The sequence below is a fragment of the Pseudorca crassidens genome, chromosome 18 (genome assembly GCF_039906515.1).
Source record: "Pseudorca crassidens isolate mPseCra1 chromosome 18, mPseCra1.hap1, whole genome shotgun sequence".
NCBI lineage: Eukaryota > Metazoa > Chordata > Mammalia > Artiodactyla > Delphinidae > Pseudorca > Pseudorca crassidens.
This window is the reverse complement of record NC_090313.1, coordinates 66702765-66726549: the sequence shown is the minus strand read 5'-3', so window position 1 is coordinate 66726549 and position 23785 is coordinate 66702765. Positions and strand designations below refer to the sequence as shown.

General features: G+C 38.8%; 1 protein-coding gene and 1 long non-coding RNA gene across 2 annotated transcripts in view; both read left to right on the top strand.

Annotated features, from left to right (window-relative positions):
- The window catches only part of UFM1 (ubiquitin fold modifier 1), a 124688-nt gene that overhangs the window by 61565 nt on the left and 39338 nt on the right, over positions 1-23785 (top strand). The window lies entirely within an intron of this gene.
- Positions 6800-22259, top strand: LOC137211119 (uncharacterized). The gene is made up of 2 exons (XR_010936914.1): positions 6800-7214; positions 21720-22259. It is a non-coding gene; the product is annotated as an uncharacterized lncRNA (long non-coding RNA).

The window sequence follows — 23785 nt, the reverse complement described above, 5'->3', positions numbered from 1 at the left end:
CAGATAACTCTGAAGGCAGGAGGCAGCCAGGATAGATAGGAGTTTTGCAACAGGTAACTGGGAACGTCAAAAGATTATTGTTAAATCAAGAGAACCAGATATCTCACGTTAAGGAATGTAGTGCTTTTCTGTGTATGGGAAGATGTTAGAGTCTGGGCTCCCTGAAATCAATCCTTTGATATGCACCTCAGCTATCTGGGGCCTGTATTTTCACATCCTGAGTGTCCTCAGCGCTCACCACAGGGAGTGGCTTCAGTCTGATGGCTGCTAGATGGCAGGTATTCTTTTCAGCCCTGCGTTTCCTCAGGGCTCACGAGCTCACGTTGGAGGGCTGCAGTCATTGGTGACTGTGACATCCTTTGTTTATTGATAGGGCAGGAAATATTCCATTTATCAGCTTCAACTGCCATTCCCCATCCCTCCCCATCGCTCGCTCGCATTACCGCTGAACCATCACCACTCCCCCCATCCGGGAAAAAAATGTCTTCCATGAAACCAGACCCTGGTGCCAAAAAGCTTGGGGACCAGTGCTTCAGAGTATTCTCATGCTTATTTTATATAAAATATGCAAAGGTTTTAATTGTACAAAATGGAAGAGATAGGGAAATGTATGCCTATACCCTCTTCCTAGAATGTCATTTTAATAAATGAAAATGATTTAAAAGGTTTTATTTTGGACATGTAGCAACCAAACATTCTGTTGCATTTTTTAAATAATAATATGCTGCAAATTAAGAAGCATTTTACAGAGATTCTTTTGGTGAAAACCTCAGTCACGATTTCAGAAAAAAGTGGGGAATGAAAATTTATTCTGAAGGGATACATGTCATCAAGCTTGCTAGTATATTTTACTTTAAAAAATAAATTAGTGTGACCAAAAAAACTGATGAATTGTAAGGGTTTATATTATAGTATTCTTGAATTTACCCAAAATTTTACATCTCTTAAAATACCTGTGCAGGTTATTTATTTCTTACCTAAGTTGTTTGTTGCCCTATAGCTCAAACAAAGTTATCTGCTTTTGAACCAATTCATTCTTAGCAATCTTGACAGTAAGTATGATTTTCTATGTCATTTTTTAGGTTTGGTTATATACATGGCCAAGAGCACTGAAATAATAATTATTTGTATTTATCACTGGCAAAGCCAAGATCATGAACGCTATGAGAAGAAATTTAAATAAGGATTTTCTTTGAATTTATCAATAAAATATACTCACCAACAATCCCTTACTTAGCATTCTCGTCCTTATTGATTTGCAAAATTGAACAATTCAATTTTTTAAGTTTGTATTCTATTCTACTATAAATATATTCCCAAAATATGATGGCCAAAGGACTACAACTTTTAGATCTATCTACTTTCCACTTAATTTTTAGACAATCTTCCAAGAAATACTAAAATCAGAGAAGTAAAGTAGCCACCATATAATAATACGGTCTTTCCTCTTTCCTGAATTTGGGATTCTTAGAAACTGAAGTATTTGCTTTCTCTCCAGCAGATGCCACTTTAGATATTCTTCCTCCTCTTTCCGCTGTCTTCCATTTTCTCTGTCTCCTGGTTTGGTATATAAACTAGTTTTATCACAGTAGTCACATAAAACTTGGTTTTATACTCCCTACACTTACTGGTGAGTTAAAAAGTATTTCTAAAGAAAGGTTTTTCTCTCATCTAAAAACCCAGAAGTTCACATTAACAGTTATTGTGTCCATTAGTATCCATGGTTCCAAAGACGAGTGAGAAGGAGTTACAAAAAGTGAGGTGTTTTAGTCAGGGTTCTCCAGAGAAACAGACCAACGGTGTATATATAGATATATATCAGAGGAGATTTATTACGGGGATTGACTCATACAATTCTGGAGGCCGAGATATGCCACAAATGCTATCTGCAAGCTGGTTAACCAGGAGGGCTGCAAGTGTCAGTCTCCAAGTCCAATGGCCCTTCAAGGGTGGGAGAGGATGAATGCCCCAGCTCAGGAACAGAGAGAATTAACCCCTCCTGTCTTTTTGTTCAATTTGAGCCCTCGGTAGATTGCATGATGCCCACCCATATTGATACTGAGCAGGACCCTGTGAGCCTCCTGGGCACAAAAGCCTTTCTGTGTCCCCTAGTTCTTGATTACAGAAAATAGGCTTCATTCAGCCTCCTTCACCTTCCCTGAGTTCCAAGGGGCAGGTTCAAACAGATGCTAATTAAGGAAGGGAGGGGATGCAGAGACAAGGGAGGAGCAGTCAGGAAACAATACTGCAGCCTTGAGGCAGGGTCCTGGTTCCCCCTCAAGGGATACACATTACAATATCTTTGAGCTGTTTTTCAAATACTGAAAACCCCACTAGGTGGGAGAAGTATGCTGCCCACAGCCAAGTAGACCCCAGACCGGTAGGAACCAGAAGGTTGATGTTGCTGACTCCTTCTTACCTCACCACCAACCAATCAGAAGAAGGTCCATGAGCTGATCACACCCTCTTCGAAGAACAATGGCTGTAAAACTCCCCACTACCCACTCCAGGTCTGGACACACAGTTCTGAGGGCATTAGCCCACTGTCCCCGTTTGCCAGGCAAAGCAATAAAGCTATTCTTTTCTACTTCACCCAAAACTCTGTCTCCGAGGTTTAATTCAGTGTCGGGGTACAGAGTCCGGATTCGGCTTTAAGATCAGTCACGGATGCCAATGAAAATCTTTTCCAGAAACACCGTCACAGACACACTCAGAAATAATATTTTACAAGCTCTCTGAGTAGCCGTTAGCTCAGTTAAGTTGATACATAAAATTAACCAGTCACATTAGGAAATTGTCATATTGCAAATCTTTCTCTAAAAATATTTTAAACCTTAACTATATCATTAAGCAAAAATGTCGCAAATGATACTCAGTCAAATACCAGAAAGAAATATTATAAAATCTATTGCCTTATAATATCTAAAAGAGGGAACATTCATCTTTCTAGCTTAAATTTAGAGGAAAACCTGTCAAAAAAGAAGTCACTAAGTTAGACCATATCTAATGGATTCTTTGAGGAGTCTTTCACCTTAGTGAATTACAGAACTGGTAAAGAGATAAATTTCTGATTTTATACCCAAAGTTTGGCTGCCTTAGTCATTCCAACACAAGCACACAAGAGAAACAAATCATTCTAGTATTGATTATTTCTCAGTGAGTTTTTAACTCATATTTCTAATCTGATTTTGGATCCTTTATATAATTCATTAAGAGGCCAGTTTATTTCCACTTTATCGAGCTGGATTTACTTTTTTCCCTTCAGTTCTTGACATTTTAAATGAATGTTGACTCTGAAGTCAGTAAATGTTAGTGTACTTTGCTCCAAACCAGGTGCTAAGGCTTACAGTGAGAGAGCGATTCCTGAACCCTGATTTTCTTTAGTCTCTTATTCCCAAGTCAAAGAAAAATAAAAAGAAAGAAAGAAGAAGAATGTCTTTTGAAGAGGGATTCTTTAGTTTTAAAAAAATAATAACCTTGACCATAAAAAGCCGCAGCGAAGAACTCTGTGACTTGGCTGTGCTCTCCCTTGATGTGTTCTCACTTTCGACTTCGCTGATCCTACAGACTTTGGAAGAGCAGAAACTCTGCCACTACTTAGCCTCCTATTCTTCTGGCACATTGTCTGCAGGATCATTTCTCAACACGATGTTGATGCTTCTGTTTATTTTCTCATGTATAGCTCATCCTTCCCATCACAAATTACATCCACATGGATGAATCACAAGCTTGTAATTTTCTTTTGCTTGGTCCTTAAAGGCACCTTAGGAATTCTTCCTCTCCGCACCTGTACTTTTCATAGCATGTAAATGGACTTTAGAATCTATAAATAACCCAATCAACACTAAACACTGCTTTCAAATGCTGACAAGCTGCTATTCACTAGGTTCTCATACTGAGCCTTCATGCTGTTTACTTAAGCAAATCTTTTCTTCTTTAAATTACTCAGTATATATTCTTTGTGCTATTTATTTTGAAGTTCTGAAAAAGAAAGAGTCTGCCCACTAGTCCTTCCAAAGCAGCACTAGACGATAACATTTTACCTGGCTAATAGAACTGAGATAGCTATGTAGTCATAATGGGGATATTGTTTTTAATCACAGTTATTTGTGTAAGAACATTGTTTATATACGCTTTATGTATGCTTTCTTAAAGTTTTTATGACCCATAACAACTTTTAATATTATTGTATGAAAAACTGGAACTCTTTAATTTAGCTTAATGAAAAATCACAAATATGAAATTGTTTCATGGAAAAACATTATTGAGTGTCATAACCTTCATTTAAAACTCCTTAATGAGGAGTTACTAAACATTTCTAATTGAGAGATTTCTAATCCCTAGCAAAACTAAATCAAAATTTCTAGAGAAAAAAAAAATGAGGAAATGTATGCATCATTCATGAAACGTGGGAAAATTGTCCTCCAACTACTTTCAATTTCAACAAATATTTGGTAGACATTTTATGGATGAAACAAAATGGAAGGAAATTGTTAGTGATTAATTTATAACCCCCTTTTAGGAAAACAACAACAACAACAGTGTAACGTTGGTGCAGAAACTCTGTCATAACTTCTAATTTGAAGAAGGGGCAAAAGTGAGGGTAGATTTTGGGGGAGGGACTAAATAGTACCCTGGAGCAGCAGAAATATAATTCCTGTATATGTCAGTAAAAACCGTGACCAAAATGAATGAATAGTGATGTTAAAATTTTGAGATTAAGATTTGCCTTACAGGTGTGCGGTCCTTCGCCCCACAGCCTGTCGAGCCAGGAAGGTCCAAATTGATGTTCCTGGGGAGAGAGATTCTGTTCCGTTTAAAGTGTGAGAAATGCGATCGCGGTTAAGGATTCCTGCGGTGCGTCTTTCAGAGGCACCGTTCTGTCCTGGGGTGGTGAGATGATCACACAGTGGATGCCAGCCCGTCCCAGCCTGGCTGTGCAGTCACTGAAGCCAGGGGGACTCCTCGGGCACTCGCTGACTTTGGTCAAAGTGTTTGTGTGTGACGTCAGCTCACCTGTGGTCCTGTGAGCATCCCCCGCCGGGGCCCTGGGCTGGGAGGCGGGATCCCGTTCTCCCCTCCTGTGAAGTTGGTGTGGGGCCGGAGTAGCTGAGCGGCTACTTCAATTGTGCCCCCGGATGGAGGCGAGCGCCAGTGGGAGGGGAGCCGGTCGTGGACACACCCATCTCGACTGCAGAACGAGGCTGTTGGTGGGTTTGTGGGTGTTGGAGCTGGGCTGTCAGGTGTTTTTGGATTTAGCAGGAACATTTTCAAAAGTATCCGATGTTCTCAAATAAAAATCTTTCCTTGTGAGAAAAATAAAAAATAAAAAAGATTTGCCTTAATTCCCAATCTAGAGCATCCTCCCAGGAATATTTGAGTTACCTAAAATATATATTGATGTAAAGAATTCAGTAAAATTGCAAGAGAATAGATCAGAATTTTATCATTTTCTTTTCATTTGTATTTTACACTTTCTCTAACAGTTACACTGATTTTTTTAACATCTTCATTGGAGTATAATTGCTTTACAATGGTGTATTAGTTTCTGCTTTATAACAAAGTGAATCAGTTATACATATACATATGTCCCCATATCTCTTCCCTCTTGCATCTCCCTCCCACCGTCCCTATCCCACCATGGTCACAAAGCACCGAGCTGATCTCCGTCTTATGCGGCTGCTTCCCACTAGCTATCTATTTTACATTTGGTAGTGTATATATGTCCATGCCACTCTCTCACTTTGTCCCAGCTTAACGTTCCCCCTCCCCATATCCTCAAGTCCATTCTCTAGTAGGTCTGCATCTGTATTGTTTTTCTCTTTCTGACTTACTTCACTCTGTGACAGACCCTAGGTCCATCCACCTCACTACAAATAACTCAATTTCGTTTCTTTTTACGGCTGAGTAATATTCCATTGCATATATGTGCCACATCTTCTTTATCCATTCACCTGTTGATGGACACTTAGGCTGCTTCCATGTCCTTGCTATTGTAAATACAGCTGCAATGAACATTTTGGTACATGACTCTTTTCGAATTATGGTTTTCTCAGGGTATATGCCCAGTAGTGGGATTGCTGGGTTGTATGGTAGTTCTATTTTTAGTTTTTTACGGAACCTCCATACTGTTCTCGATAGTGGCTGCATCCATTTCATTCCCATCAACAGTGCAAGAGGGTTCCTTTTTCTCCACACCCTCTCCAGCATTTACTGTTTGTAGATTTTTGATGATGGCCATTCTGACTGGTGTGAGGTGATACCTCATTGTAGTTTTGATTTGCATTTCTCAAATGATTAATGATGTTGAGCATCCTTTCATGGGTTTGTTGGTAATCTGTATATCTTCTTTGGAGAAATGTCTATTTAGGTCTTCTGCCCATCTTTGGATTGGGTTGTTTGTTTTTTTGATATTGAGCTGCATGAGCTTCTAGTAAACTTTGAAGATTAAAATGTAAAAATTTAAAACCCTTTGTCAGTTGCTTCATTTGCAAATATTTTCTCCCATTCTGAGGGTTGTCTTTTCATCTTGTTTATGGTTTCCTTTGCCGTGCAGAAGCTTTTAAGTTTCATTAGGTCCCATTTGTTTATTTTTTATTTTATTTCCATTTTTCTAGGAGGTGAGTCAAAAAAGATCTTGCTGTGATTTATGTCATAGAATGCTCTGCCTATGTTTTCCTATAAGAGCTTGATGGTATCTGGCCTTACATTTACGACTTTAATCCATTTTGAGTTTATTTTTCTGTATGGTGTTAGGGAGTGTTCTAATTTCATTCTTTTACATGTAGCTGTCCAGTTTTCCCAGCACCACTTATTGAAGAGGCTGTCCTTTCTCCACTGTATATTCCTGCCTCCTTTATCAAAGATAAGGTGACCATATGTGCGTGGGTTTATCTCTGGGCTTTCTATCCTGTTCCATTGATCTATATTTCTCTTTCTGTGCCAGTACCATACTGTCTTGATTACTGTAGCTTTGTGGTATAGTCTGAAGTCCGGGAGCCTGATTCCTCCAGCTCTGTTTTTCTTTCTCAAGATTGCTTTGGCTATTCGGAGTCTTTTGTGTTTCCATAAAACACAGTCGTTCCAAAAAGAACGACTAACCACTATTCAAGAAAAAGATACCACTGAAAGAGTCCTAGAACCCTCAGCGGTGAGGTGGAAGCACCTCCCTGCACCACGGAGACCAAGACAGACTACACTCTGAAGGCAGAAGGGTAAGAGAATTGGCTCCACATTGACCACATTACCTGTCCCCCAGCCAGCTCAGCACCTAGCGGAGGGGTCTCCCCTGAGCCTCCAATTCCTCCAGTGGGAGAAGAGAGCCCAGGGGGGACACCCAGCCTCCCCCTAGTATTGTGCGTCACTTTGTGGGGGCCTCTACTGTGATCTTGCCCCACAGGGATTGCAGGGGAACCTGCAGAGCACAGGAAACAATTACTGACATCTCTAACTAGGGAATATGTTTTAAGATTGGCCTTTTGTTTCCCCATTTTATTCTAGAAACTGTGTGGCTCAGAATAGTGAGGAAAGACAGTAGTGCTTCCTCTCATTAGAGACGAATGGATGACTTTAAGTTGTCAAAGAGAAAAGATTTTTAAGGAAATATAAACAAACATCACAATTTTTGTCTCTGTATAAGAAACTCTCACCCAGAGATATATATGTTAAGAACTGGACAAATATTTTGAAATATTTTACTGAGCCAGTGAAACTGTGAAACATTCTCCACATAAGACATATACAATATTTATTTCACAGGAAGGTCTATGTGATAAAAGATGTGAAGTATTGTTGTCTAGGTATTAGAGTTAGTCTGCTATTCTTCCAATGAATGAGTAATATCCCTCAAAGGAATTAACTAAACTTTAACTAACTTTAAAGTTTTTCCATCCTAGAAAATTTAATTTCTAGGTATATTGCAATAAGTAACATACAATAGCAATAGTAATAGTGTTCCAATTACAAATTCTGTACAATATATTACCCCCAAAACTTAGTAGCATAAAATAAAACTATTTTATTATATCTCATTGGTTCTCTGGAGCAAGAATTTGGACAGAACTAGGCTGGGTGATTTTTGGATCCTTGCACTGTTGACTGAGGTCACTTATTGGTGCTTCAATGATGATGGATAGGTTTGTTTGGAGAGTGCAATACAACTCCACTTGCTTTTCTGGGGGTGGATGGAAGACTGAGTTCAGTTAGGACTGTCAACCAGAGTGCCTAAACATGGTCTCTCCACCATGGCACTTTCAGGGTACTTGGATTTCTTACATGACAGCTAGATTTCTTCACAGCTACCATCTCAGGACAACCAAGCAGAGCTGCATCACTTCCACCACATTTTCTTGGATAAAATTGAGCCATTGGGTCAGGTCAGGTTTCAGTGGCAGAGGAATTAATCTCCATGTCTTAATAGGGAGCAACAAGCTGGTATTGTGGAAGCACTTAGAGAGCGGGAGATGGTATGGCCATTTTTGGAACGCACTCTGAAAGATACAATTTGGAAACTTTTTATTACCTAAGTTTACTTAAGTAATAAGTGGCACATCTGGGACTTTAACCTAAGCCAAGCATGACCCCAAAGACTTTTCCATAGGAATTTTTAAATGGATCTGAGAGAAATAGACAGAGAGGCATAGAAACAGAGACAGAGAAAAAGAGAGAGAGAATACTGTGTTTTGAAAACTCATTTCAGATTACAAATTAAATTTTGAAATTACCAAATAGTTTGCCATTTACCTCTTATTTAAAGGTATTTATCCTACCAATGTATCATTTGAATCAAAGATCCATTAAGGTGAGATTTATTCATCTCTTTTACCTTTTATTCTTTTTTGTAGCATAGTGCCTGATGTAAAGGAAGTAATCAATAAAGATTTGATGAATAAATGAATGAACGTCATGTATAAATGCTGGCAAAGGGAGGTTAATTTGTATTTGAAAAAAATAAAGGCATAGTCTTAAGTATTTTCTAAGAAACACAACATCTTATCTTTCCTTTGTATTGCATATTAGAGCTATTACCTATGAAATTATATTCCTAGGTTCTAGATTTAAAGGGCTTAAATATATACATTCCCTTCCCCCTTCTTAACAATAACTTCACGTTAAAAATTATTTATATAGAACTATTTTTTAAAAATAGTTTGTGTGTAACAGTATGTTGGTTATTCCACATATGACATTAACTTAAATAAAATGTTTATAGTATATTAAAATGCTGCAATTAAAAGTAAAAGCAAATAGCTTACTATACCTATTTATTTAAAACTTGAGAAATTACATGATTTCTGACTTTGACTTGCTATTTAAGTTAAGTATTTTAAGGTGTATTTAATTAAAATGTATATAAATATTTGTCATATGTGGAAATGTGTTTATCCAACTGTTATAATTTTTTTAAGTAACAGTTAATTTTACTCCACACTCATAAACCTTCTCCCTCTTAAAACATGGGAAATGGATAAATAGTATTTGTTTCTAAATTCTGTCAGAATTTCACAAGGCAATAGAGAGGATTTTTCCATTGCTTAGGAAGGAAGCACTTGGTATAATTTGTTTGCTCAGAGGAAATGTTTCCATATGAGAAAACACAATGTTACCATGGTGATACATCAAAAAAAGCATTTAATAAATTCAGGATGACATAAAACCTATTCTGCTTTAAAAAATAGTCCAGATTTTTAAAATATATGAAATATATGGAGAAATTTATTTTTGAAAACTGTTTATAAAGAAACTGTTTAATAAATAAAAGTCAATATTAGATTTGATCATATTTCAAGCTTATAAAAAGAAAACATTGGATTTCAAGTCAGTCTCTTTATTTCCTTTTACTACGTTTCTTAACATTGGAAAATATCTAGTATTTTGTGGGTAGTGTGAAAGGATCACATTTTATGGGTCTGTGCAGAAATATCAGAGAATATATAAATACACTATAAAATCCATCCAGCCCAGGAATTGGCGGATTTCCTTTTACTGTCTTTATCTAAAATGAGCATTATTCTGTTGACTACATTATTTTCCTAAGCCCTTAGCTGGCGGGATGAAAGGTAGCTATTCAACATGTGAGTAAGCCGGTAGAAAACGGCATTTATTACCCATCAGAACCAGAATTTGATTATTGTTAACATTTTTTTAATATAGCACTTACCTAGGGAGATAAAGGGAAGAGAGAGAGAAAAAGACAATAAATACAAAAGCAAAAATATGTGCTACACTTTGACTTCTCTGTGAGTGGAATGAACGAGTCTATAATAAAAATCACTTTCTTAGCCTCTTGGACCTGTACGCCCCATTTGGTTTTCCCAGATCAGTCTTTGTAGTCTCAGAGCCTCACGGACCATGCCAGCTCTCACAAGTTCAATGGCTTGTCTGGGTTTTAGCGACCCTGGCTCCCTAAAACCAAGCAAGAATTACTTAATCAATTGAAATTGGCTTTGAACAATTATTTCATGAATCCTTATTAAAGATAGAAATTTTCTGTGAAAATAGCTTATTTAAAAGAATATATTAGTGTACATAAGAATTCATCGTACATGGCAGGTGATGTTAGATGCTTATTGAATAAAAGAACAATCACATATAGATAAATGATTTAGAATTCAGCTAAGAGAAGAAAAGGTAGCAGTTTGGGATGATATAATAGTTGAACACAATCAGAACCTGAAACCAAGATGTAACTGCAGTTAGTTTATTTGTGTGGTGACGCCCTGAAGCAGCAGCAGGAAGTGGAGAAGAATGATGAAGCATTGAGCTCAAAGTATTTACCTTTTATACCAAAACCTCCAGTACTTTGTAAACATAAGCACATGAAGTCATCTAATACCTTTGTGATTCGTAATACCTAGATTCATAAGCTGCAATGTTCTCAGTTCCATTATTCTTAGGAAAGCCAGAAATACTAGAAATTTTTGGTTCTTTAAACACAGGAGAATTTAAAATTCCAGTGACAGAACTGAGGCCGTATGATCAACCTTTACAGAAACTATAGAGGCCACAACATATGTCACAAATAAAACTCTCACATGACAACTCCTAGCAGGTGCAATTCTAATTTCTCAGCATCCTCCAGTGGCAAATAGAGTCACAGAGGTATTTTTCCAACAGTGTAAACCACTACCTGCTCACTTTCCATCAAAACATGTATTTTGTTATTTTCCTTAGAAGGGAAAACTCAGAAGAATCTTGGAATTATTTCCTTCTCTGACCAAAGTGATAACTGTCATGATTATGTCTATATCGTCAATATTTTCATGGGGCATCTATTTGCAGAGAGGTTTCAAATATAATATTTCATGTAAATCAGATATGTCCAAAGGTATTATTTTTGTTTACATTTTGGGAGTAGGAAAACCAGTAGCCCTAGAGGTTGAGTGACTTAGCTGATACCACATGGAATAAGGAAGAGTCCAAAGATTCCATATCCCAGTACCACTTGACCTCACTAACGTGGATGGACTGGATAACACCCCAGACTCTAGGGAAGATGCTTGTCCATTGTTAATTCTGTATCATCAAAGAACCTTTGTATAGGCTGAAAAGAATAAACACTTTCAGAGGAAAGTGAATATCCCTAGGACCACATTCATATCTCCAATGAAAATGCAGGGCTTAATTCATTTCTTTGTGTTGAATCAAATTAAATTCTTGCATGAAAGAATTTATCAAAATAGTCATTAGGTAGAAAGTTTTAAAAGCATAAATCCTGTGCAAATGATTGGGTCTTAATGGAGCAAGTGAAGTCATTTGTTTTCTTTGCTAAAGCTAACATCTGGTAAATTTATAGCTCACTGTATTGTAGTTTAATGGCAATAACAAAAATACTGTTATCACACCAGTGGTTGACCAATGCAAGGAGAAAATGTTATCATCCAGAAAATAATTCCCTAAGAAAATGTTTTTCTAACTGATTAGCAAAGCTGGCACATGGGGACCCTACATAATGAGGCAAATTTGTTTCTTAGCAACAGGAGAATAAAACAGATTGAAATATGATGAGTTTGACAATGACAATGAATGGGGGAAAATCAGTGTAACTTGAAAAAAATCAGCAGGAGAGAAGTTGATATTGTATAGATGAAAGCTGCAGAATGCTTTTAGTTTTAAAAGACTTTGAGCATAAATCCAGCTTGTATAGGAGTATGATATTTGTGGCAAAACAAACATCTGAAGAAAGAAAATTTGTTTTATAGAAGGAAATGTTCCACTGTCTTTCATTATATTGGAAACTCTTACAATCTAACAACCAATATATTAAGGAATGAGAGTAAAGGAATAAATCATACTTGTATGCTTTTTAAATGCTATGCTGGTGAACTCCTCAAAAAAGGAAACACATTTTACAGATTAACAGGAATTTTATTACACTAGGACGGAATTTTCACTAAAGATCATGATCTATCAAAAATGTTAATGCATTTTCTCAAAACTGATTTGAAGTTTCAGTAGAATGGGGAAATTTTAATACACAATATAAATATCTAATTCAATTCAATGAATACTTTTGATTAATAATAATAATTTACTGGGTGCTTACTATGAACCAAGCTCTCCTTCCTAATCAATTTATATACATTAGTTTATTGGATCTTTACAACACCAGTAAAAGAGACCCTTATTTTTCACATTCCACAAAGGAAATCAGACACCTAAAAAACTTTGTGGTAGGCAGAATTCTAACACGACCCCTAAGAATCCTACCCTGTTATGTGCACACTCCCTACCTCCCCTGGTGTATGTAACTTCCCTTCCCTTAAAAATAGGCAGAACAGTGAACACAACTGTTAAGTCACTTCTGTGATTAGGTTACCAATTCGTTCATTTTGTGTTAAGCAAAAGGAGTGTTATATGGGTGTACTGATCTAGTCAGGGGAATGCTTAAAAGTGACCACTTCTTGAAGGTAGAGAGATTGCAAGTGTGAAAGAGGGCCATGTTATGAGGACCTGAGGGATGCCTCTAGGAAATGAGAGCAATCCCTGCTGGCAGCTGGCAGGGTGACAGGGACCTCAGTCACACAGCTGCAAGGGGGGGAATTCTGCCCATGACCAGTGAGCTTGGACAAGGGCCTAGAGCTTTAGCAGGGAGTCTTAGCCCTGGAAGTCACCTTGATTTCACTCTGTGAGCCCTTAAGAAGAGGACCAGTACCCAGGAAAATGACATTCAGAAATTTCAAGATGATTAATGGGTGTTGTTTCAAGCCATTAAATTTGTGATAATTTGTCATGGGGCAATAGAAGAAGAATACAGTACTTAAAGTTCTATCGTCATAAAGTGAGTGAGATGGAAACACAGGGCAGTCTGGTGATGGTCTTGCTTTCAAACATCTTCATATCAATCCCATATAAATTAGGGTTTTTTGTTTGTAACTTACAGAAATTGACTTCGGCTAACTGAAATGGAAATAAAAGGATTTCATTTCATATGAAATACTGAATATCTCACACAATTTTTTTTAAAAAAGGAAAGTAAAACAAACAGCTTCAGGAAGAAGAAGACAGAAGGCAGTTCCGGAATCCCTGCTTGAAGATCTGCAGTCTTTGGGAGAAGCTGCTGTTGGGAGATGGCTGTTTCCACTGCTTCGATCATGAAGCTTAAGATTGAGACTCCTTGGAAAGACAGGCTGACCGCCACATCTCGGTCACAGCCTCACACCTGCAGACAGAGGGGCTGGAAGTGTGATCAACAATCTTCTAGGATCACGAGAAGCAGGAGGAAAGGAAGTAATCCTGGACTGCTTTTCATTTCTATTTGGGAAGAGTTGGGAGATATTAGGGTTCTCCAGAGAGGTAGCACCAGTAGGGTGTATATATAGAGATTTCTTTTAAAGAATCAGTTCTACAATTAGGGGGAACTGACAACTCCAAAATCTGTAGAGCAGGCTGACAGGCTGGAAATCCTGGCAAGAGTTAATGCAAGTCTTAAGTCCAAAAGCAGCCTGGAAGGCAGAGTTCTTTCCTCTTTTGGGGACTCTCAGTCATTTCTCTTAAGGCCTTCAATTACCTAGATGAGGCCCACACACATTATGGAGGGTAATCTGCTTAGCTCAAAGTCTACTGATTTAAATGTTACTCACCTCCGAAAAATACCTAGACTGGTGTTTGGCCAAACAACTAGGAACTGTAGCCTAGCCAAGTTGACACATAAAATTAACCATCACAGGGGGTCTTGTAAAAGTTGGGGGGGAGGGGCTTCCCATGCTTCCACGTGGGACTTACTATACGACAACCCTTCATTCTGGTCCAGGGAACCAATGAAAGGATTCTGAAAGTTAGAGAGGATGTCTTTCTGTAAGGAATGTCACAATATTATCAAAGTTTGCATGGAAAGTTATATGAACACCATAAATATTTAGCTTTTGCAAATTTACATTAATAGGAAAAATAAACTACTTAATTGAATTTTCAAACTGAAGGTGAAAAAATATCGCTATCATGATGAAACATTTATCTGAAAATTCCTTTCACCTTATGTCCAATTTACTACTCATATTAATTGAGTAAGCGTCATGCATGAAGAAGCATTATAGTAGATTTAATAGGATTTGATCAAAACATCCTTGGGGTGCTTCCCTGGTGGCACAGTGGTTGAGAATCAGACTGCCAATGCAGGCGACACGGCTTCGAGCCCTGGTCCGGGAAGATCCCACATGCCATGGAGCAACTGGGCCCGTGAGCCACAACTACTGAGCCTGCGTGTCTGGAGCCTGTGCTCCGCAACAAGAGAGGCCACAACAGTGAGAGGCCCGCGTACCGCCAAAAACAAAAACAAAAAATCAGTAACAGATTTTCAACTAACTGAGATTCTCAAGAATAAAAGAAAGATGAGTCTGTCTGTAAACTTACTCTTCCCAAGCTTCGGTGAGTGTTTTTGTATCTGAGCTGCTGTTACCAAGGTTAGGATGATCAATAGCTAAACCACCCAGCCCTCAACCTTCCACGTTGCATCATGGTTCCAACAGTTCTCCAGGTAGGAAGCAACCATGCTGAAGCAGAGGTTTTATTGTTTGTTTATGTTTGTTTTCAAATTACAGCTTGAGACTTCAGCAGATATTTTCAGAAGCTACTCTATTTAGTTCCAAAGCCAAAGGCACCATGATTTGCTTGATGAGTTCTGAATTTCTATTGAGTGGGCTGTTTCCAAGCAGGTGAATGGAGGATAGAACCTTCGTCTTTTTCATAGCAAAGGAAATTTAGGACAAAAATCTGCCTGCAGTGTGTGCTATTCTCTCAACTAGAGGATCTCTACTCTTAATTAATGTCACTAATAAATATATATTTATTTGATTTGGGGTTGTATTCTTTTATCTGATATGAGAAAATCCTTTTCTTTCTGAGAAAGGAGGCATAATATTAATTTGCTTTTAAGTTATCCCCAAAATGCAAACTAAACCCACACAGTGTGGAGAGTGTGAGTCAATCACATAGAAGACTCCTCCCCTCACTTCCCACCTCTCTCACTCTGGGGCCAATTTGCATGATTCTTGGGCATCTGAATTCTATAATTGAAAAAGAATAAGTTTTTGAGTCAGAGAGGCCATTGTTCAAATCCTGACCCTACCATACACTGCTAATTAACTTTGGACAAATTATTTAGCCTCTAAAATTTATTTGTGACTGCTTTCTCTCCACCTGGCATAGTTTGAGGCCTTCTGTAGGATCAGATTGGGGTATAAAGGGTACAAAGTCCCTGTCCTCATGGAGCTTACATGCTGATGCATGTCTATAGAAATTAGTGTATAACACCAAGTAGCAATATGAACAAAGAAGAAAAGCAAAGCTGAAGAAGAGAGTGGTTTAAGGACTATTTTTTTAAAGGCAGTCTAAAGGGATTTCTCTAAGAAGGTGAGGCAGAAGAAAGAGGAGGTGCAAAGTCCCTGGGGTAGAATCATGTTGGTGTGTCCATGCATCAACAAGACAGGCAGTATGGTTGAAGCAGACTTAGTGAGGGAGACTAATACTGTGCACATGTGTAAGTCAAGTGTATTAGTGTCCTATTGCTGTGTAACAAACAAACACAGACTTAGTGGCTTAAAACAACACGAACTTACTCTCTCATAGTTTCCATGGATCAGAAGTCCAGGCAGAGCTGAACTGTGTCCTCTGCTCAGGGTCTTACGAGGCTGTAATCAGTGTTGGCCAGGCTGCATTCTCATCTCAACGCTTGACTGCCTAAGAATCCACTTCCAGGTTCATTCAGGTTATTGGCAGAATTTATTTTCATGCACGTGTGTGACATTTCCTCATTTTCTTGTTAGTTCTCAACTCCTAGAGGCTGCCCTCAGGTCCTTTCCCGGTGGCCCCCTCAGTAAGCAATTCACAAAATGGCTGTTTGTTTCTTTAAAGCCAGCACAAGAATTATCCTCAAGAAGGGCCCTGTCCCTCTTCAAATGGATTTTATCTGATCAAGTCAGGCCCTCTGTGATGATTTCCCTTGTGATTGATTCAAAATCAACTCATCTGGGATCTTGATTATTTTTGCAAAATCCCTCCACATTTACCATATCAAAAGATACAGTAACTTTATCAAAAGAATGATGGTCCACCATAACATCTACGAGTCCCACTCACTCTTTTTTTTTTTTTAATAATTTTTTTTTTTTTTTTTTGGCTGCATTGGGTCTTCATTGCTGTGCCCAGGCTTTCTCTAGTTGCGGCGAGCGGGGGCTTCTCTTCGTTGCGGTGCGCGGGCTTCTCATTGCGATGGCTTCTCTTGTTGTGGAGTACGGGTTCTAGGCACGGGGCTTCAATAGTTGTGGCTCGTAAGCTCAGTTCTAGAGCGCAGGCTCAGTAGTTGTGGCACACGGGCTTAGTTGCTCTGCGGCATGTGGGATCTTCCCGGACCAGGGCTTGAACCCGTGTCACCTGCATTGGCAGGCGGATTCTTAACCACTGTGCCACCAGGGAAGTCCCCCACCCACTCTTAAGGCAAGGGGATTAAATAGACATGTACACCAGGAGCCCGTGTCTTGATAGCCATCCTGGTATTTAGTTTACCATATCAAGGTACAGACCTTAGATTTTATATTAAATGGATGGAAAGTCGTTAGAATCAGAGATGATTTGCAGGACAACAACATGATTAAGTTAACAATTTTAAAGGATTACCCTTGCTGCTCTGTGGAGAATTTACTGTAGGGCTATAAGAATAGAGGCAGTGAAAAGATCAGGAGGTTTGTTCAATGGTGCAGGAAATAAATGATGAGAGCTTGGACTACTGTGATAATGATGAGAAAGGAGTCAGATTTTTTATATATTTTGAAAACTGAAGATGGCAAGATCTGATAGTGAATAGGATGTGGAATGATAATTATATCAGAGGGTTGAAATGAGAATTAACTGAGATGATGTATGTATACAACATGTAGGCGATGCTAAACAAATGTTACCTTTCATTAATACTATATAGCGGGCTTCTCTGGTGGCGCAGTGGTTGAGAGTCCGCCTGCCAATGCAGGGGACACGGGTTCGTGCCCCGGTCTGGGAGGATCCCACATGCCGCGGAGCGGCTGGGCCCGTGAGCCGTGGCCGCTGAGCCTGCGCGTCCGGAGCCTGTGTTCCGCAACGGGAGAGACCGCAACAGTGAGAGGCCCGCGTACCGCAAAAAAAAAAAAAAAAAGAAAGAAAGAAAAAAATACTATATAGAATTATAATTATTAGTTAGAGGAGACATTTTTTCTTTAGAGAATCTCATAGAAAAGAGGATTAGCACCCTGATAGAATTTAGACATCGATAGCATTTATTTTAACTCAAGACTTGAGGTAATTGTAGATGAAGAAAAGAGCAGTGAAAATTAGGCTATAAAAAAGTTCATTTCTTCTCACTGAAACTTCAGTGTACAGTATTATTCCTTTTGCTTTATGGTCGACCAAAAAAAAGGGGAGAGTGGTGATTGGATGTAAGATTCAACCAGCATTTAATTGCCCTCTATAATTTAATCTGGCTTGTGTCCAGAAGTGACAGGTTGTACCAGAGGAAAATAGTTCCTTTCACGTGTGAGAGAACCTGTGAGAGAGAAAAAAGTTATGGGTTCAAATCTCAGTCTCTGGAGTACCACTAAAGTAAAAGGGTTTATCAAAACAGCCATATCCATGGGTCTCCAGGCTCCAGCCCAGAACCGTACTTCAGAATCTCCATTATGTTTGTAAACAAGAAACCGAAAGAAATAAGCCAGCTCTCTCCCTAAAGGATGGCTTAAGTTTAATGAGTCTGTGGCAGTAAGAGCTTTTAACTTCTGAGTACACCAGTTTTTAGAAGACACTTTCACGTTATGAATATGATATATTCAGGACGGCTTGTCTGTATCCTTTTAGAAACAAAGATAATTGTAATTTTTAAGGTGAGAATTATAAAGATAGTTTCTCTTACTGGCTTTTTAGGAAAGACATCCTGATATTCAGTAATAAGAAATATTGATTGATGGCTTCTAATGTCCAATACATAGACACTATGCTATTAAAACGAACTTTGCAGCTGGAGAGAGGGAAGAGGTAGAAAATACCTGAGTGATTAGCTTTATTAGTAGTGGTCACCAGAATGACACCCTGCTGGCTTTCTGAATAGAGATGCTCAATGCTGTGCACATAAAAAAATTACCAAGGTCTGGCTCTTGCTCCAATAGATGATGACCTAATTAATCTGGGGTAGATTCTGGGGATAAGCATAGTTTTAAACTTTGTTGCTCAATTTGTTCCAGCTTTGGCCAACAAGAGCTCTTTCAGATGGCTCCCGTGCCCCTTGACGTATTCCCATCGTCAAGTGTTTTTGGAGCACTTTCTTATTTTCTTTTGCTATAAAATGCTCCATACTCATCTTGTGTATTCCCTACTCCAACCTTAGAATCAGCCATTTCTCCAAGTAGCTCTGGTTCCTTTTATTGGAAAATGGTATTAAAAAATGAGATCTGCAACTGCTATTAGGAGTGGCATTAATTCTAAACCTTAGCTGAAAGAACAAGGAAAGTATGCGAGTATACTAATCCATGTATATGCACGTATTTATAAATATTTCTACATATATATCCTTCTGTATCTATATTAAGCTAAACATTAACTCATACTGATGTCTCCATTTATAGCCCAGTACCACATGGATTATTCTAGCCTTCCACCTTGCTTGTCTATAACCTTCCATTTCAACAGTGAGAAACCTAGTTTTCACCATCCTTTATCCATTCACTTAATTGTTCCATTCCACTATATATGTATAGTGGTTTGAGAATGGTTACCTTGGGAAACAACTTTACCAATTAGAGTACAGAGTTTATGTTCCTTTCCTCTTGCTTTTAGTCTTGGAATCACCATTCATTTCCAAGGTTACTTAGGTAAGCATCTTTTCCTCTCACAGTCTTCAGTGAGGTTGTTTCATATATATCTGTAATATAGTTATTTCTTTTGTCAATGTCTGCATTCCATCCTGAGATTTCTGACCTCCTAAATGTCTTTTTTTTAAGATTTACTCTTTGTGCTATAAAGTTCTATTTTTTTTAAAGTGATTCTTAACCCTTTTCGTTTGTTTGTTTTTATTGTGGTAAGAACCCGTAACACAAAATCTGCCCTCTTAGCAAATTTTTAAGTGTACAGTACAATATTGTTGACTGTAGGTACAATGTTGTTGACTGTAGGTACAACATTGTAAAGAAGACCTCTAGCATATATTCATCTGGCTTAACTAAAACTTTATGCCCACTGATTCATAACTTCCACATTTCCCCTACTTCCAGCCCCTGGCAATCACAATTCTGCTCTTTGAGTCTATGAACTTGACTGTTTTAAATACCTCATATAAATGGAATCAAGTAGTATTTATCTTTTTTTTTTTTTTTTTGCGGTACGCGGGCCTCTCACTGCCGTGGCCTCTCCCGCTGCAGAGCACAGGTTCCGGACGCGCAGGCCCAGCGATCATGGCTCACGGGCCCAGCCGCTCCGCGGCACGTGGGATCCCCCCGGACCGGGGCACGAACCTGTGTCCCCTGCATTGGCAGGCGGACTCTCAACCACTGCGCCACCAGGGAAGCCCTATTTATCTTTTTTTTACTAGCATATTTCACTTACAATAATATCCTCAAAGTTCGTCCATGTTGTTGCATTTTGCAGAATTTCATTCTTTTTTAAGGCTGAATAACATTCCATTGTGTGTATATGTATCAAATTTTCTTTATCCGTCAGTGGACGTTTGGATCTGGGGGGGGGGAGGAATTTTTTAGATTCTTTTTTTCTCTTTGCATGTTATTTGGGAAGTTTCTTCAAGTTCACTGATTCTTTCCTCAACAATGTCATGCTTACTTATTTGCCCATTGAAAGCATTCTTCTTTTTTGCTACTTTTAAATTTTTTTCTAGCATTTCATTCTGATTCTATCAAATAATTTTCATCTCTCTGCATACATTAGCCATCTGTCCTAACATGTTGTTTACTTTTCTCACTAATGCCCATAACATTTTAATCACAGTCATTATTAATTTAATTCTGTCTGATCATTCCAATAGCTTTTGTATTTGAGTCTGGTTCTCATGATTGCTTTGTCTCTTCAGACTATGTTTTTTCTTGCCTTTTGTCACACATTGTAAATTTTCTGTTGAGAACTGACTTGTATTGGGTAACAGGAACTGAGATAAGTAGGTATCTAGTATGAGAATTTACTGTAAACTGGCTAGGAGTTAGGCTGTGTTTAATGTTAGTTGTAGCTATAGATATTGTTAAGTCCTCTGGTGTCAGAATTTTTGTCTCCCTCTTGCTTTAGGGCTTCCCTATATATTGCTCCTCAGAGAGAATCTGTGCTTTCATCTCTTAGCTGCAATCCACCGTTATTATACTGGATTCCCATCAGTGATGTGGGAAGTTGTGGGAAGGAGAAGCATTCTATAACCTTCCTTTTATCCTCAGTCTATTAGTGAACCTCTACCTCAAGGCTGTGGTGTTTCTGTCCTTCCTCCCATGGTGTAGATTTTCTCTCCACTGAGCCCTGCTTCTGTCCCTGGCCACAGAATTTTCTATCTGTTTTCTTAAAGCTCTAGCTCTGTTAACTATACTTTGTTTGTTGATATAGTTGGTTGTTTGGTCATTTCTTCCCCTCCTGGAGTGAAATAGAAAGCTAGAAGGGAGCAAAGTTGGGGAGATTCCTTTCCCCTGCCTGGAGTAAAGTTTCAGAATCACGCCCTGGCAAAGTCCTTTCTCCCGAGAGTGAGCCTTTTTCATGAAGTCTCTGAGAGTGTTTCTCAAATCTTCTTCCTGGCAGAGACATGTGGGTATCTTTCTGAGAGCTTCACTATGAGAACCCAGTAGGATTCCTAAAGAGAAAGCTCATGAAAGTGTGGAGAGGTCTCACTAAGACAGCTCCTGGGGGGGTTTCACTCTCATGCTAGCCCACACTTTGCCTCCAGCAATTCATCGAAATTACCACACAAGTATTCCTACCATTCTTCTTTGTTTGATGAAGTTTTTGGAAGTGAGGAGTAACAGATAACAAAAGGAAAAATGTTTATGGCTTGATATTTACCAACCTAAGAACTCCTTGGTATGTCTAATAGGTCCTCTTTTTTCCTCTGCTCCTGTAACCACAGGACAAGCTCAAACTGGTCGCGCTCTGTCGATAACAGGATGTCTAGTTGCCTTGCAGATACAGCAAAACCAAAACTGCAAGTCTTGTAACCAGGGCACGCACAGAGGAGGAAAGCCCTCCTCGAATAACACTTGGAACATGTGTTTCCTCCCCAGAGCCAAGAAAGCTAGAACATTACTGGAACCTGAAAGCTGGAACCTTTTCAGAAAGGAGGGGTCTCTTGTGCAGGAAGATCTGGTGCCGAAATCCACCATTCCATACATGGCTCTCCAATGCAAAGAGTTTTAAAAAAGAAAAAATAGTTTAACGCCCTCCAGTGGAAACCTGCCCTGCCAGCACTTGCGCATACCAGCCTCTTTTTCCTAACTCATAAAAGATTGACCCAAGGGCTTCCCTGGTGGCGCAGTGGTTGAGAGTCTGCCTGCAGATGCAGGGGACGCAGGTTCGTGCCCTGGTCCGGGAAGATCCCACGTGCCGCGGAGCGGCTGGGCCCGTGAGCCGTGGCCACTGAGCCTGCGCGTCCGGAGCCTGTGCTCCGCAACGGGAGAGACCACAACAGTGAGAGGCCCGCGTACCGCAAAACAAGACAAAACAAAAAGATTGACCCAAGCCCCAGATCCAGGGGACAGATTTGAGACCTGCCTCCTGTCTCCTTGCCAGTGGATTCTCAATAAAGCCCTTTTCTTTTCTCAAAAGCTTGTGCAATAGTGTTGGCTTCTATGTGCGTTGGGCAGCAAGCCTCTGCTTGGTAAGACTCCCTTCCAAACCCCTTGGGCACTGATCTCAAGGTACTCATCCTCAGGAGGATGAATGGGGAAACACAGCAGTGGAAAGCAACTGTGCGCTCTGGTAAATCCGTTACAAGTGTGTGGGACAGTGACCACCTCCTTTGAGTCCCTCAGGCTAGTTGCCTCTAAAAATAACCTCTTATCTAGACTTCAGGGTATTCTACAAATAGTACCATTTTCTTTGTGTGCCACGATGTGAAAAATGTTGGAAAGGACTGCTTTGACAACACTGAATTTGGAAGAATGCCAAAAGGATGTGTGTTTTCTGCCAGGGCATGGCTGTTGTCCCAATAGTTTAAGGTAATGGGAAATAGAGAAATTTTCTCATTTCTGCCACTGACTCAGTGTAATTTTGAGTAAATAACTTCAACACTGTGAGTCTCTATACACGAAAGGGCAAGAAGAGATCATCTCTAAGATTTTAATGTTCTTTGTATTTGTGGACAGTTTACAATAAATGCAAGAACAGACATAAAATTGAGACGTGAACTAGATGCCAACAGACCTAGCTAGGTCTACGGCATATTTTGTACAAAGTGGCTTCCTTAGGATTTATGAATCTCACCCAAATGGTGCCTTTTTTTTATATATAGCTTTTAGCATTTACTTGTCTATTTAAAGCAAATGTCAAGAGACTGATTTCAGACCACATCTCACCATACAATGTGTTCATCAGTAGCAAAATCTCTCTGAAGGTCAATCTGAAAGAGAAGGCAAATTGGATACTTTAAATAAGAGCTGCTAAAGTAGATATGAGTAATTACAGACAACGTAAGAACGAGTTAAGTAGATTTATTTTTAAAAGAATGCAAGCTGGAATATTCTGCGAATGCTTTTAATCATTTTTTTTTTTATTAAATGGCTGGATCCATTTAATATAAAAGAAAAGAGAACATTTTATGTCAAGAAGATGATTAGGATATTTTATTAGTAGTCCTTAGATTGTAGCCGGTTCATCTTTAGACATGAACTCAACCCAAAAAACCCTTGAGAAGATGCTCAGTATTCATTATATACTTCCTAAGTTCTAAGAGAAAAAGGATAAAGTTATATCAAAAAAGTTTAGGGGAGATTCATAATACTTCTCTTGCATTTGTCTTGCCAGAGGGCTCTAAATATCTTGAATGATCTCTGTCTTCAGAATAACTTTTCCGGGAAAAGATACCTACAACAAGTAGTATAGATAAGCGTTGATTAAGAACCAAGACAAAAAAAGAGGTAATATAAAAATAATCAAAGAATTTGAAAAGGCAATTCAGAAAAAAGGAAACCCAATGGCTAATTGTATATGAAAAGATATTTGCATCAGTAGTAATTGAAGAAAAAAATCCAAAAAGTAGTGAAATACCATTGCTTAATAATCAGATTCACATGCAAAGAAAAAGCAAAAACTGTTTTTAAAACTTTGGTAACAACATTTTTGTGAGGTTATG